The sequence below is a fragment of the Mus musculus genome, chromosome 2 (genome assembly GCF_000001635.26).
Source record: "Mus musculus strain C57BL/6J chromosome 2, GRCm38.p6 C57BL/6J".
NCBI lineage: Eukaryota > Metazoa > Chordata > Mammalia > Rodentia > Muridae > Mus > Mus musculus.
Genome location: NC_000068.7, coordinates 70,838,929 through 70,854,247, shown reverse-complemented (window position 1 = coordinate 70,854,247; position 15,319 = coordinate 70,838,929). Strand labels below are relative to the sequence as shown.

The following is a 15,319-nucleotide window of genomic DNA, read 5'->3' as shown; positions in this document are numbered from 1 at the left end:
CTAACACTTTTCATGTTTCAAGAATGTGAAAGCAACCCAAAGGAACTTGGAGACTGCTCTACATATGAGGACTCTCGGGGACCCTTGAGGCACACAGGCAGTGGTATGAAAGCTACAGGGTTTACAGGCAAAGAGGTAAAGGGAATTCGTTGGGAACAAAAGGAAAGAAAAGAAAACACAAAATTAGAAACAAATGTTGCTCTTTGCTAGGCATGGAGGCACCATCTGCAATTCCAACACTGTATAAAATTTCCTTTATTTATTTGTTTGCTGTTAAGGCATTATCTTATTCAGTGGAGTCCAAACTGACCTCAAATTCGCAGCAACCCTCCTCTTGTCAGCTGGGAGTATGCGCATGAACTCTCAGGCACAGGTAAAAAGCTCACATTTTAGAGAGCATTTTACATAATGTAGAAAGATAATCCAGATTTTCTTTAGTGGATTTGTTTTATTATGGACTATAATCTTAGAGAATCTTCTAAGTCTTTTTATTTTAGTTCCTTTAGGTTGCTGTAACAAAATTCCTGAGGCTAGATAATGAATAAAGATTATAGACTTGTTTAGCTCAGTTCTCATATACTAGGGTGGAGCACAGCATCTGCCTAGCTTCTGGTACGAGCCTCGCTGCAGATGGCAGGAATGTTTTTGAGAGTAGAGAGTGTGTTTGTGGAAGAGGCTAAGCATGAGTGGTCACCTTGGTTTAAAATAGCCTGCTCCCAAGGAAACTGATCCAGTCCCAAGAAGGCCACCTCACTCCCAGGCCACCTGGCTGGTGCTTGGCCCCCTAGTGTGGCTAGTTCAAACACTCTTCCACCCACGAGGGCACAGCCCCTTGACCTAACTCACTCTTAACATCCTTACATTGAAAAATCAAATCTCCACGTGAGTTTCGGTGTGGATAAATCATGCACGAATCGTGGCAACATCCTAAGTTAATGGGAATGTCGTGTAAAATTTCCCGATTAATGTCAGATGTTGGAAACCCGTATCAAGTTTCTTTGTCAGGTTTCAGAGCATCCGGAGCACTCTTGTCGGTGACTAATGGAATCCTCGATGAATGAAGACACTCACTTAACAGTTGCTATCTCTGTGCTCTCCCTGCAGTTCGGGAAGGAGCTGATGCTGAGCCCTCTGCTCTCTACCTTCCTTCCACAGGGCCAGATGAGTTACCGCAGTGGGCAGCAGGGATTTTCCTGAAAAAGATCCCTGCGCTTTCATGGCTGGCACTAACTCAAGTGTGCGCGCAGAAGTGACTGTGAACCTCCTAAATATATCCCACTGAATTCAAACTGAATGTATCCTCAGTTTAACTTCCCCATAATCTGAGCTCCCAAGTAGCCTTGCCGTTCCAAGGGTAGCAGAGAAGCTTCTGTGAAAAAGCGGAGCGTTACTGACAGCAGCGAGAATGTCTTCATTGTGTAAATCTGACAGAAACATATGACCTGTGAATATATTACCAGAATCTTTCCCTCACTAAGTGGAGGCTTTTTTTTGGGGAGGGGGTCCTTATGATGTAGACTTGGCAAAACCTGGAGTGCTCGCTCTCTCTCTCTCTCTCTGTCTCTCTCTCTCTCACACACACACACACACACACACACACACACATTTGTAGCAACCCCACCCCCACCCCACCCCACCCCCACCCCTCGCCTCTGCCTCTCAAGTGCTGGAAAGCTGCTGTACGGTTGGCTGTACGATTGTACGATTGTACATCCATGTAGCTTAATGGAGGTTTCACACGTTCTTTTTTTTTTTTTTTTCACTGTGTTGTTTTCTTCTTGTTTGGAATTTCTGTATCATACTAAAGACGAGATACCCATCTTTTGACCACAAAATGACAGTATGAGGATAAAAGTCACATGCTAAGACAGAGCCACAGGAAACCTGTGGTCTTTGTCACTGTTTACCTTGCAACTTCTTGGGATGTAGGGGGAGGAGGAAGGGCACATCTCCTGTTATTTGCTAATGAATGCCTCCTCACATTGAACCATTTCTCATGGTAGAGATTTTGGACTAAGGATCCAGGGACAGAATGTCTTTAGCTGCCATCCATGGAACGTCTAACATTTAAATAAATGAATTGGTTTATGTAATAAATAAGCTGTGTTCCCATATGCCAATCTATCTCTCATTGACATTTTGCAGTTAAGAGATGTTTGAAATCTTAAAATTATACGTCTACTAGTTGAGCTAATTTTACATTTAATTTAAATTTCATTGCAACTATCTGGTTGCACAGGATTGGTAGTGTAGCTCAGAGCATTTGTCTAGGGCACATAAAGTCCCAACTCCAATTCTGAATTCTGAAGACTTTCAAGTCTGGTTACATGGAAATCTCGCTTAGGATGCAATGCTGATTGACTTCAGATCATTTTTACAATAGCTTTTTATTTCATATGTCTTCATTTTCCTCCTTGTAAACTAGAATTAATTATTAAACACAAACGATATAGATGAGTTTGTTGTAATTTTTTTTATATGTCATGAACAATGTTCTGCATTGTGTTCCAATAAGGTATATTGGTGGGTCTTCATGTGCATATTAGGACTTTATAAAATGAGCTTTTAAGTCTGTCCAGTCACTGCATAAGCCACAGTGTTTTGGAGCTCTCATGAAGACTGATGTTTCAGAACTTACCACAATTTTACTGAGAGCCTACCAGAGAGTTCTCCTGCGTCAACCGAATGGATTGGACACATGGATTTCATCTGGCTTTTCATTACTCTCGGTGCTCTTAAACTTCAATGATTTTTTTTTAAAGACTTCTATGTATTTAGTATGTATGTATACGTGATGATGTGTATGTGCATGCACCACAACACATATGTGGAAGTCAAGGTGACCTGCAATAGTTGGTTCTCTCCTTGTACCATATGAGATCTTTGGCCTGAGCTTGGCTGTCAGGTTTGGTGGCGAACACCTTTACCTGTTGAGCCTTCTCTTGGACCTTCAGTTATTTTTAGTTTCTATTTCATGGTATGCTTTTGGGTCCCTGTTCCTTGGCCCTGTCATGACTTTAGTCTAATGATTCAGTCTAACATTCACGGTGTCATTCAGTCTCCTTTCTTTATTCAGTGTCCTCTGATTGTAGAAAAACTATTTCATCCTGAATAATTCAATCTCAGACCAAACATGGTGGCACATGCCTGTGACTCCTGCATCTGAGAGGGACAGGAAGGAGGATCATTACAAGTGGGAGACCATGCTGGTCCATGTAGCAAGTTCCGGCCAGTCTGGGCTACACAGTGCATCCCTGTCTAAACAAACAAACAAACAGCAACAGCAAAACCCTATAGAGAACCAAATGGGGAAATGGCTCAGTTGTTAAGAGCACCTGCTGCTCTAGCAAAAGACCCAGGTTTGATTCCCAGCACTCACAGGTTGGCTCATGACCATCTGTAACTCCAGTTCCAGGAGATCACTTTTGCCCCCTGAGAGCACCAGGCATGCATACATACATTTTGGCAAACACAAATAAAAATAAACAAAATTAAAAAGGCCTATCTGAGCCAGGCGTTGGTGGCGCACACCTTTAATCCCAGCACTTGGGAGGCAGAGGCAGGTGGATTTCTGAGTTCGAGGCCAGCCTGGTCTACAAAAGTGAGTTCCAGGACAGCCAGGGCTACACAGAGAAACCCTGTCTCAAAAAACAAAAAACAAAACAAAACAAAAAGGCCTATCTGCAGGTTACTTTTTCATACACTCATTCGTTCATTCATTCATTCATTCATTCATTCATTTTTAACGTGCACCTCTACGTGGCAGGCACAGTTCCTAGCACGAGAGATACACAGTTTAAATAAAGGAACAGGTTTCTTGTTCTCATAGAGGAGCCATTATAGCAGAAGCAGAAACATTAAATGATGCTATTAAAAAAAACAAAATCAAAACCAGGAAGAGATCTAGAGTCTGGTAGAGAGCTGACCTAAAATCCATGATTGGAGTAATTCAAAGGCCAACAACTCAAAAAAGACCCCCTCTCCCCCCCACACACATTGAATGAAGTGTTCTTGGGCACCCTTCCCCAAAATTTTTGTGCTTCAGTTCATGATACTAAAACCATATTAGTTTGCTCTCCCTACTGACCCTGCCACCTTGAAACAGTGTTATTTTGTAGATTATGTAGTCCTTGCTCAACTGGAACTCACTATGGGGACTAGACATAGAAATCTGCCTCCCTAGTGCTGCCCTCTCTGCCCTCTGCGTCCCTAGTGCTGGGATTAATATCACACACCCCTATACTCAGCCTAATACAGTGCTTTTAAAAGATGTAATTGGGCCAGACATAGTGTTGCATGCCTTTAATCCCAGCACTTGAGAGGCAGAGTCAGGTAGAGCTCTGTGAGTTCAAGACCAGCCTAGTCTATATAATGAGTTCCAGGACAGCTACATAGTGAGACCCTGTCTCAACAAAACAAAACAAAACAAAACAAAACAAAACAAAACAAAAGCGCCTAAAAGCTGTCATTGCTCATAAACGGCTTAGAGTCATGAATATGTTTAGGAAAGACCCTATGCTTTAAATGCCACAGATTCAGGGTATTAAATTTGGAAGGAAGAAAATTTAGAAGTCCTACCTAGAAGCCACGTGGATTACTAGATCTAACATTTAAGGCCTCAGCCTCTGAAAGAGTAGCCCCTTAGATACTTAAGCAAGGATGTCTGTCTCTAAGATGGTACAGTTGGAGACAGACGAGGGCTGCAGGCAGGAGAGTACAAAGAAGATACCCAGCAATGGGTGGGCTGAAGAGGAGGGTGCCGATGAAGAGCTGGTTGGCTATTTCTACTAGAATTAACCTTCCCTGGACCAACTCAACAAAGAAATATCGGGATTTAATAACTCCATTCTTTCATTATTCATATTTCATCAATTGTTTAAGAGAGTGGCATGGATGTTGTGATGGAAAGTGATTTCAGAGTAATTGATTCTTTAAACCCCGTGACTTACAATGACAAAGTATTCCTGCTCATACTGCCTTGCAGTTTCTTCAAAGTGACTTTTCTTTTAGTCCTGGGCTTCTCTTAGCCCAGGGGAAATCAAAGAGAAAGTAAGTCTGATTTCTAAGGAGGTCAGCGTATGCATTTGGTTAGGATATTCTTGTGCTGTACAGGGCTATCCTACACACACTGGGATACTTACATCATCTCTGGCTCCTACACATGAACAGGATCATTCTCCCACATTGTTATGATAGTCGAAAATTTCCTGCAACACCCCTACCAGAAAAGGGGATGGAATTGTCCTCTTGATAATAATCACGGGTAATGGAAGAGACAAACGTCTTCCACATCCTTTACATGTGACATGATGTGACAGGCACTGTTTGTTGACAGTGTTCTGGGAGCACAGAGGGGTCCCTCCCTGAGTCTGATGGTTCCCACAGGTATTTGAGTGGGGTTTTCCAATAAAAATATTCCAACAGCGCCATTCCTGCCGAGAACGTCGGAGCACATTCTCCTCCCAGCTTACTTGTAAAAACTGAGTCATGCCCCTTTGAATTTGTTCTACAGAGGGAACATGCTTCCTTTGGGACAATCCTGGAGTCACTTGTAGCCAAGCCTTGTGCATAAGATGAATGAACAAGATGGATGTTACTATTTTTAGCTGAAAGCACTTTTACAGAACACAAACTTAGGAACGACACCTAGCAGTTTTGAGATTGTGGGAACACTTGGTTCGGGTTTTAATAAGAACTATCAGTTAATTATTCCTCACATTTTCAGTATCACCAAGTTGTTAGTGTTTTGTGAGGCACTGTGGATACAGAAATAAATTACAGTTCCTAGCTTTAACGAGTCTATTATCTGGTGAGGGAGCCAGACAAGGAGACAAATTGTTACAAATTGTAACAAAGACATTTAAGTACAAGCAAAAGAATAATACTGTTCCGTTGTAGGTACATGAGGAAGGACACCAGCCCAGACTAACAGGGTGGATAGGCAGCTCCCTGATGGAATTTGATATATTAGTCTAAGCCTTGAATGTACAGTTTTAATTGACTTTGGAAGGAATGGATGATAGTCTAGGCAGAAGCGGAGACATACCCAGAGACTGAAAGGATTGTAAGCATGATATACGTCATGAGTTTTAGGTTGTTTGATGTCTGGAACATATAGTATCTGTTAGGGGAAGCAAACAGGTCATTTGTCACAGCACTTTCTTACGGCTTATCAAGGAATTTGGAGATGAAGGATGAGGGCGGCTACGATGAATTTAAAGAGTAGAAATGATACCTGCATTTGAAATAATTCTGGAAACAGACTGCAAAGTGACCTGCAGTTAAGAAGCCAGGAGAGATGAAGAAAATGGTGAGGTTCTGAGAGGCAGGAGTGGAGATTACATGGAGCACTGAAGGTTTTAACACATCGTAACAATTAAAGCACAGTTATGAATCAGGAGAACCAATCCATTCTCCCCAGGATCAGCACAGAGCACTTGAAAACCCAGCACGAGCTCACAATTTTTACATGTTGTAAGGTCAGATTGTAATCTAGTAGACAATGTGTGGAATGGTCGACAAGAGGCGCCATTTGGAAGTGTATGTTTGTTTTCTAACTAACAATGCTAACAACCTTGTACTTTGAGCTATTTAAGTGTAGTTATAGTTCTATAGGTCAGAAAATGACCTGAGAATCTATTCAAGTAGTTAGCAGCTCATTCCTTATTGGATCCTCCAGGTGAGCATCCATTTCCTTCTCTAGTTTCTGAAAGCTTCCGTCATCCCTTGGGTCTTGGCTCTTCTTCCAATCCCAGTGCTGACAGCATTGTGCCCACCATTCTTCTGTTGCCACATTTCTGTGACCAGACCCAGTAAAGGAGCTCTGCTTCTTTGGAGTTGTAGTTAGATTGCCCCTCCCCAGGTGATTCTGAACAATCCCCTCGTCCCAAATTCTGTAATTTTAACCTCATCTGGAAAATCCCGTATGTCAAGTAAGGTACAAATCCATCCGTCTGGGGTTGGAGGCATTGCTATCTTAGTAGAACTGTTAATTTGCCCACAAATAGATTAAAGCAAGCAAACAAACAAACAAATCCGCTTAGAGTCCTTTCTCACATTATAATGAATAAATTGATAATGAATGAAGTTTCTTTACATAGACACTATCAAAACTACCAGGGTAAGAAAAAAAATACTGAAAAATGTTTTCTATAACAGGCAGTGATAATACCCAAATATCCTTAGATATAAAAAGCATCTATAAATCAATAAGACAAAATAAAAACCTAGTTAGAAAAATGGGCAAAAGATAAAACAGATGATTTAGAGAAGAAATAAAGGTAACCAATAAACAGAGGGGGAAATTAAATTTCAGCTACCATGGAGTAAAATTAAGAATTCATACAGATACAGTAGATCTTTAAATAAAAACAAGAAGCTCATGAAATATACCCAGGATAATAGTTTCCTTAGAGATGAGGTAGAGAGAAACTTTAATTGAAAACGTTAATATTATTGATAGATATCTTTGTTTCTTGTGGAGTGGTAAACTTGGAGATGCCAATTTAATCTTAAATGGCATTAACATATTGTCTTAGTCAGGGTTTCTATTCCTGCACAAACATCATGACCAAGAAGCAAGTTTGGGAGGAAAGGGTTTATTCGGCTTACACTTCCACACTGCTGTTCATCACCAAGGAAGTCAGGACTGGAACTCAAGCAGGTCAGAAAGCAGGAGCTGATGCAGAGGCCATGGATGGATGTTCTTTACTGGCTTGCTCAGCCTGCTCTCTTATAGAACCAAGGTTACCAGCCCAGAGATAGTCCTACCCACAAGGGGCCTTTCCCCCTTGATCACTAATTGAGAAAATGCCTTACAGTTGGATCTCATGGAGGCATTTCCTCAAATGAAGCTCCTTTTTCTGTGATAACTCCAGCTGTGTCAAGTTGACACAAAACTAGCCAGTACACATATGATGTGGTTACTTTGTCAACTTGATATACTCTACAATCACCTGGAAAGAAGGTCTCAGGGAGAGATGTCTAGGTCAGGTTGGACTGTAGGCATATTTGTGTGTGATGGCTTATCCTGTATTAATTGTGATGGGAAGTCCACTGTGGGCAACACAATTCTGTGGGCAGGGGATCCTGGACCGTATAGCAAGGGAAAAAGTAAAGTCATCTTTAGCAAGCCTGAATGAACTCATTGTTCTCTGTGCTAGAAGGCCCCGCCCCTATGCCTTCTCCACCAAGATCTGATAGACACTGAGCCTATTAGAACTTGCTACCATCTTGACCTCCTATATTGAACTGTTGCTTTCTCCCTTAACTTGCTTTAGTCAGTGGATTTTATCACAGTCACAGGAAAAGGAACTAAGACAATATGAATGTTTCATTTGTTTTTCTTTGTGTATTTTCAGTTTGATGTTTCTGAATAGGAAAGCAGGTTGTTAAACTTATTTTGAAAGTACTCAATAGAAGTAATTTAAGCAAACAGAAAAATCGCAGAAGGATAAGAAGAAATCCCATATACCTTTGGTTTAGAGATTTAATAATTTAATAATATTATTTTGGGGAGGATCTATTGTTGGTTCATGTGTTGTACCTACGGTGTTATATTTTTCTAGCCCCCTTTACTTTCAAGTACTAGCTTTGAGTTTGTTAAGACTAAAGGGAGTTTTCTCTAGGCACTCAGCTTCTGTGAGGAGCCAGGAGCTAGTCTCATTGGCCAGAGAGTGAGCTTTCAAAGCTGTAAGGAGATGAACTGGTTTGACAAGAGGGGGAGGGAGGGATTGTGAATCAATATGTATAAGGAGGAAAGCCAGCTGATGGGCATGCAGGAACTAGAGATCCCAGATCAGGATGATCCCACCATACTCCAGGATCAGGGACATCATCTCACTAGGATAGGGTTCAAGGCCTGGTTCAGTTTTCTTCATTTTAGTTTCACAGATGCCACCAAATGCACAGGGACTTAACATTTTCACCACATCGCTTAATTCCGTGCTCGAGGGGGATTCACACCAATCAAAGTCACCACACACAGATCAGCGCTACCTGCCCTTTCGATTCTGATCATTTCGGGATCTCAGTGGCTAGGTTTTTACATCACAGACTTTGAAGTCTTGTTTCAAGATCATGAAAGCAGCAGCAAATTTTACTGCAGACATTAATCCTCCCAGTTTCTGCGAAAACAACAGAACCAGCAGCAAGCCTTTCTTGTTTCAGTTCTAGTCCACACAGAGAGGTCCTTATGCCTATGGTTTTGCACACACTGAATTCACCCTCCCTTCAAGTCCTCGCTCTTCATGATCAGAGCTAGTCATGTTTGCAAGGCCTGAGCTCTGAACTTGCAGACATTTTCATTAGGCTTCCAGGGTTGTATCTCGTGAATTTGTCTTCTCTAGCTTTGAACTTCATGTTAAAGACAAAATTGCTTCCTCCTACCCATGTTTCCACACCCACACACCCCCTCTAACATGACAAGTGACTCATTTGTAGAATTTACATTACTAAAAATTTACTTTCAAATCTTTGTCCAAATAGTGGTCTGTTCTTTTTTTTTTTCTTTCTTTCTTTTTCTATGTCTGTGTCTGTAGGTTCCTCTGTGTGTGTGTGTGTGTGTGTACATGTGTGCACAGCTATGTAGAAGACAGAGGACAACCTCAGGTGTCATTCCTCAGGAATCACCTAGTGTTTTGTTTGGTTGGTTGGTTTTGTTTCTGAGACAAGGTATTTCACTGGCCAAGCTCTCCCAGCAAGGCTTGCTAGTCACAGACAGTGCCCACACCTCAGGATCTACCTGTCAGCCCTCCCTGGGTTAAAATTCATCACATGATTTTTCACATGAGGCCTCATATCCAAGGAGAAGTATTGCATGGACCAAACAACACTGGGAAGGGTCCCATCATCTCAGCATCTGAGTTTCTATGGCAAGAGCTACCTCTGACACTGCCATCCAGAAGGCAGACATGTTCTCTTCCTGGGTAGTAGCTCCTCTAAGTATTCATTGCCTGTGGATAATGAAATTAGCTTATAGAGAAATTTGTGTCAGCTTGTTTGTCTAATTCTCTTTCTCTCCCTCCTTTCTTTATCAAATCAAATAAAAATGTTATATGCTTGGTTCTCAACCTTCCTAATGCTGCAACCCTTTAACACATTTCCTCATGCTGTGGAGAACCCCAATCATAAAATGATTTTGTTGCTACTTTGTAACTGTAGTTTTGCTACTATAATGAGATGTAATGTAAAGAGCTGATATGTAACCCTAAAGGAGCCACAACACAGTGTAGGATTAGATTTTTCTCTAAACCTACTATATTTAGGGTTCTTGAATGCTTCAACCTCCCTTTTAGCCCACCAATCAGAGGTAGAGGAAAAGGTTTATAGAAAAAGGTGAGTTTGTGGACTTGTTTAGAAGTAGTTTTTTTGTTTTGTTTTTGGTGGCGCGCGCGCGCCTGTGTGTGTGTGTGTGTGTGTGTGTGTGTGTGTGTGTTTGGGTGTGTGTGTGTGTGTGTGTGTGTGTGTGACTCCCATTCTTCATTGTCAGGAGACCAGCACTTCACTACAATAGCAAACACCAAACATGAATCAGTAGCAGCTCAAGCCAGCAGAAACTGCAAGGCTCCACTAATTCAGTACAAGTCAACGGAAACCCCAAGAACCAGCCATAATACATAGTAAGTTCTTCGGTGAGTTTCTATCTACGAAGTAAAGACCAGTGAAGATCAGCAAAGCGTCACATGGCGTCACAGTGCAAGAATAACCTCTCACTGTCTGTGGGGTTCCATTTATACTCTCTCCCAAACATCACACGCCCTCTCATGTGTCTGCTTCAGCAAAACACCCTCTCACAAGACAAAAACATCACATGACACAACGGAGTCTCCAAAAAACCCAGAAATTTCCACTTCAAGCCAGAGGCTGAGAAACAGGGCAATAAAGAGTCTGTTTTAAAGACTTAGACAGATGGCGGTTCTTGAGGGTAAGGTGAATTTGTAGTTTCTCCATCCTTTTTTGCCTCCTCACCAATATACCAACTCATGCCTGTCTGATTCTCTCAACTACTAGATTATGAAAAACTATATCTTTGAAATAACTAAAAGAAAGTCTTCTTTGTTTGGGAGTAAAATGGTGCCCCGTAATTTAGAATTGGAGAAAAGGATGCTTCGCCATGGCAATGGAAGTTATCAAGGAACAAGTTGGTCACACCATCCACTCTATCTGTACTTGTAATCGCAGCACAGTTGCCCATTTTCCAATCCAGTTGATACCTGCTGTCCATATCTTTTTATATGAACCCTTTCATGTGTAACAATAAATATTTGAATGGTCTTCAAATCTGCTGATGACAGGTCTATAAAAAGCAATAACTAGAGTAGGTGCAGACTATCCCAAAGCCCTGAAAAGATCCATTCAAAGTTACTCCACTGAAAATGCACCGACTTATCCAATGTAATAAAGAAGTATATATAAAATTTAATAGTCATCGGTATAAAAAAGCCATAAGACTTGAAAAATAGGACTGTGTTGATAGTGTTAAGTTAAATTGATAACCCAAGCCAGGAAAGTGGCCCAGAACCTAAGCACACGCTTATGATTCTTCTGTTTAATAAGTCTGTAAATGTTGAACATAATGAGTAAAAGCAATAAACATCACAGCGGCTTTGTTCGACTGCATTTAGGCAAATAAGAGCTCAGGTTCCTCGCCGTCTCACTCACTACTGGACCTCTGGTTTTGTCTCCTCTTAGCCTCCTTTACTACTGATGTCGTGGGTGTATCTTCAGCCAAGGTTTTCATCTCATGCTGAAGCAGTGAAGAGGAAAGAGAGCCAGGACGAACACGAGAAGCTAGGCGCTTGGCTGGCTCCTGTGCTGACGTAACTGAAAGGTCATGGCATCCTTCCAGACACAGAAAGACATATCTGTGGAAGTGGAGAGGGAAAGGTGGATGCAGAACTGCTGAGAGCATGCACTTTGACCTTTAGAGGATTTGGGTTTCACTTCTGGTGGACTTTGGCTGAGCGCCCTCATCCTGCTTAGCATCGGCTCTCTCGATTGTAAATGGAGATAACAAAGGTACTATCCTCCTCTTGAGTTATCATGGCACACTAGAGAACATATGCAAACACACCACAGACAGTGAGCATTCAAAAAGCTAGCCGATAATAAATCATTGATGCTATCAATACAAAAACGTGTTTGTTTAAAAAAACCCAATGTAGCTTCAGTAATGAACGCTTCCACATTCATTATTCATTAACAACCTTGACCCTACAAAAAGCTGTATTGGCAACAGCTTGTAAGCTAAGAAGATCCACGTTTTAGACAAAATGGTAATGTCTGTCTTTAATGACCAGAACTGGTTCAAATTTTGTCCCTCTCTGTCTCTCTGTCTGTTTCTCTCTGTTCTCTCTATCTACCTCTCTATTTTCCCCTCCTCTTATTTTATTATTTCTTTCTTCATTCCTCAGAGGACAACCTTGTTTGTCAGGGTTCATCTTCTACTTTATTTGGGGTACTGTCTCTTGTTATTCGCATTGCATGTGCTATGAGAGCTGGCCCATGAACTCTGGGCAATCCTTCCGACTTTGTCTCCCATCTCACAGTAAGTGAGCTGGGATAATGGGCACAGGCTCCCACACTTGGCTTCACATGTGTTCTGGGGATCTGAACTCTGGTCCTTATACACTCTCTTCATCCCCTGAGCCTCTTACAGACACTAGAGAAGTATCTTTCACTGAGCTACACACCGTAGCAGAAACAGTTTTTGTTAGATTTAGTTTTGTGGTAGGGTCTTACTACTTTGCTGACGGTGCTGGTGGGATCAAACTGGTAGGATCAAGAGATCCTCTCGCCTCAGTCTCCAAAGTGGCAGCGACTAGAAGGTACTTTCCATTACAGGACGCAGAAGACTTACTTTCTCCATATTTCAGGAGTTTAAGATAAGAGGATCGCCATGGGACCAGCCTAGGCTACGTAGCAAGTTCCAGCCAGCAAGGACTATATAGCCAGACTCTGTTTCAAAACAGAACAGAACAGATAAAGATATAACTTTATAGCTGTGGAAAGCAAAGGATGTTGAGAACCAAAGACAGTTTCTAAGATCCTGGTATAAGCAGATACTAAACGATGGGCCCACATACAGAGAAAGGGGTGGGAGGAAAGCAAGTGTTGAGTTTCAGATATAGCATTCATTAGAGGAACCAAAAGAAACAGATGAGAAGCAGGTAGATATTTGAAGTTGGATCCTATAAAGAGTTCTGGGCTAGAGACAGACATCTTGAACTAATTTCTGCAGAGATAAATTCAAAGCTCTGTGTAATTGTCAGTTCTATCCCATGTGTTTGTTTTGAGTGTGTGTGTGTGTGTGTGTGTGTGTGTGAGTGTGTGTGTGTGTGTGTGTGTGTGTGTGTGTGTGTGTGTGTGTGATGTTAAGGACTGAACTCAGAGCACAGTGCAAGCCTGGTGGGTGCTCTCCATTGAACTGTATCCACAGCCCTCTTTTTACTTGTGACTTTGACACAAGGTCTCACTAAGTTGCCAGTCAGGCTCTGAGTTCATTTTGCAGCTCAGGCAGGCCCTGAACTTGTGACCTCTGAAGGAGTGGGTTTCCCAAGCCTGAGTTACTAGACCCAGCTTTCGTAGTAGTCCACTTTCAAAGCTTCTTGGGAAATTTTAATGTGCAGCCGAGGGTGAGAAACATGATTGACGGGAACAAAATACTGTCACTGTTTAGAGACCCAGAAGAGGGGGCGAGAAGATTGAGCTAGCACAGTTGATCAGGTATGAAGACCACAGAACACTAAGTTCCAGAGCCAAATACAGGCAGTGGTTTAAAAACCTGGGAGCAACCACCACAACACTCCCTGGAGGACTTGTAAGTCAAGGACTGAGTTAACTTTTAACTAGGCTTGACAATGTATGTTAGAAAAATCCTGAGAGAAATGAGCTTCCCAGGTCTTTCTTCACTGTGTATCTGTGCACGCCACAAAATTGGGAGTCAAGACATTTTACAAGTCAAAAATCATCTAAAATAAGAAAGGTAATATAATATCCCCCCAAAGGGTGTTTTTAAAATCCTCATCTTTAAAAAAAGAATAAACAAGACACAATAAAAACAAACCAAAAAATATCAAAGCTGGGTGTTGTAGTATACACTTTTTTTTTCCAGACAGGGTTTCTCCATGTAGCCCTTGCTGTAATTTTGTAGCTATGGAAAGCAATGGATGTTGAGACTCACCGAGGGCTTCTAAGATCCTGGAACTCACTCTATAGACCAGGCTGGCCTGGAACTCAGAGGTCTTCTGCCTGCCTCTGCCTTCCAAGTGCTGGGAATAATGCATGTGCCACAACAGCCAGGCTGGTACACACTTTTAATCCCAGGATTTGGGAAGCAGAGGCCGTTGTAGTATACATAGTGAATTCTAGGTCATCACAGTCACATAGTGAGACTCTGCCGAGAGAGAGAGAGAGAGAGAGAGAGAGAGAGAGAGAGAGAGAGAGAGAGAGAGAGAGAACAAAAATCTAAAGACTACGGCATAAGCACAGGATATTTGAGGAATTTAAAACAGGAAAAAATTACCCATAATTCCATTGCACCAACACAACCACCACTATTCATTTTCATTTAGTGAATTTCCATGCTCTATGCTGGATATGGAAATAAATTTCGCAAAAGTCTGTATCCTCAAGAGACTCAGGGCCAAATAGGGGAGGTGGAGATATAAAAAAAAATTATAAAATGAAGTGGTAAGTGATGTAGTAAGAGTTATAGGCAGCATTCTGGGCTAGCTGAGGAGATAGAGGACTTAATAACTCATGCTAAATGATAATTATGGAAGCACCTTGGCAAACAGGGAAATTGCTCATGCTTTAATGTAAGTGATAAAAACAAGATGGAAAATTGGTGGATTATACTATGTAAATTAAAAATTCCTCACCAGGTGTAGCGGCACATACCCTTAATCCTAGCACTTGGGAGGCAGAGACTAGCAGGTCTCTGTGAGTTTGAGGCCAGCCTCATCTGCTCCAGGACGGCCAGGGCTACATAGTGAGACCCTATCTCAAAAACCAACCAACCAAACAACCAAACAAAAACAAACAAGCAAACTCCCAAAAGATTTACAAGGCAAAGAAGACTTCAAATGAATTTTGGATAATGGGTTAGCCAAGGAAGGGAGCCGGAAGACAGAAACAGGGAACTGAAATCACATCTAACCTGTTTGGCAGCTGTGGTGACTCTGGTGTGGGATTTCCAGGAGCCAAAGGTAAAACTGGAAAGACGGGCAAGTGAGGATAAGATAAAGAAGATAAGGGGAAATCACAGAGTGCTAAAGAGTGTGAACTTTAGCCCTTCACTTATGAGAAGCCCGGGAAG

At 41.8% G+C, this 15,319-nt stretch overlaps 1 long non-coding RNA gene across 1 annotated transcript; it reads right to left on the bottom strand.

Moving 5' to 3' along the window:
• Positions 1 to 11,433: 11,433 nt before the first annotated feature.
• Positions 11,434 to 15,319, bottom strand: Gm39842. Its single transcript, XR_866405.2, has 3 exons — positions 15,161 to 15,319; positions 12,860 to 12,957; positions 11,434 to 11,864 (listed from the first exon to the last, which is right to left on the bottom strand). It is a non-coding gene; the product is annotated as a predicted gene, 39842 (long non-coding RNA).